The following is a 1,598-nucleotide window of genomic DNA, read 5'->3' as shown; positions in this document are numbered from 1 at the left end:
AAAATTTAGCATAACATACTATGAGTATAAGAAATACTCAGTAAGATACCATGCTTGGATTTTTATCATGATAATACCACACAAAAGAATACAATCAAACCCATACTTGCATATTCCGGCTTGCCGGTGCCCTTCGGACTTGTCCTAAGGCATAAATAGATATCTAACTTTGTGGACTTGTCCACCATAATCATATTATGGTTTTTCATGCATATTTTAAGCATAAATATTACCATGAAAATCATAACTCTTAAGCATGAAAGTATCTTACCGTAAAACTTGATGATCTTTGTTTGAAATGAATTGAAAGTGCTAAACTTTCTTCCTTCTTCTTTCTTTTCTTGATTTCGGTTTTTGCTCTCTTTTTAAGTTTATAAGTGTTTTGTAAAATGAAGGAAATATCTCTATGGCAATGGATATGGATGTATTTATACTTATATAAAGATAAGGATAAAAGCTTGATATTATTTTTTTTTTCTTTCCTTTTCTCTTCCCACCGCCTCACCCCTTCTTTTCTCCCATTTTTTTTTTTTTTTAATATTTGTACACTTGTTTAATCTATGATCCAAATGTATGGTGGTGATGGATAACAAGTGGGGTTGATTATATGTAATTAGTAGCCTAAAAACCTATATTTGCAAAGGAAATCTCTAATCTTCCAACTAATATAATCCAACCCTCTATCTTTCATTATTAGCAAATATATCCCAAATCTAAACTTATATCCAACTTACATATCCAAAAATTGTAGATCGTAAATTAATTTAATCATTTGGTCAATTGAAGTCCTAACAAAATAATCGACCACATTCAATTTCAAACTTGACTTAAGTTTCGACTAATTAATAATCACTTCATGTATACGCAACATTTAACACCTCATGCTTCTAGTCATTAGCTATCTCTAACATTAACCACTACAAAAGTGGTGTCCCCTTTTCTTATGGCCAAAAAATAGTATTTAAAGTTAAATCGCCGTCTTAAAGAAATTTAAATCAGCATAAAATTTCGGAGTATTACAAAACCATTGCCCATATCAAATACTACTCTGGATCAAACTTTGAAGCGTCATTCTGTCAGAATTACATATTTTTCACTAAAAGAAGTGCAGGACTCAATAATCAATATGCACAAGGTAATGATGTGTATACAGTTATTCTCTTGTTTCCATAGAAAACTTGAATTAGTACCTTCAAGTTAATCATCTTATGTCTGATATGTTGTGCAAGTAAAATTCACTACCTAATTAGAAGAAAAATTATCCAAGAATTGGCATTACCAAGTTCAGTGAAACCAGTCTCGATTTTTGCCTGGAGTAAGAGAGTATTCACGACTTTCTCTCTGGCTCATGTAAAGCTGAAGACACCTTTCTATAAGATTTTGAACCTGATATTAGAGAAGAGCATAAATTTAGCACCATGACGACAGATATTTAAAAATATAAACTGAAAAAAGAGGGGGAGGGAGAGCTACTATTGCTTCCACTGGGAAGATTTTAAGTCAAGATTGCCAGAAATGCAATGACCTAAACCTAATGAGAAAAAACCGTCCTTAGTTCAAAGATCATGGACGATTAAATTTTTGCACGTCATTTTTCC

At 31.8% G+C, this 1,598-nt stretch overlaps 1 protein-coding gene across 1 annotated transcript in view; it reads right to left on the bottom strand.

Annotated features, from left to right (window-relative positions):
• Positions 1 to 1,383, bottom strand: part of LOC111399963 — a 19,138-nt gene extending 17,755 nt beyond the window's left edge. The window contains exon 1 of the mRNA XM_023027443.1: positions 1,280 to 1,383. The gene's annotated coding sequence lies outside the window, so the exon portion shown is untranslated. The remainder of the gene's footprint in view (positions 1 to 1,279) is intronic.
• Between the last annotated feature and the right edge of the window lie 215 nt (positions 1,384 to 1,598).

This window comes from Olea europaea, chromosome 9, assembly GCF_002742605.1.
Source record: "Olea europaea var. sylvestris chromosome 9, O_europaea_v1, whole genome shotgun sequence".
In the NCBI taxonomy this organism is placed as follows: Eukaryota; Viridiplantae; Streptophyta; class Magnoliopsida; order Lamiales; family Oleaceae; genus Olea; species Olea europaea.
Note: the sequence above shows the minus strand (reverse complement) of the source record. Positions and strands in the feature narration are given on the sequence as shown.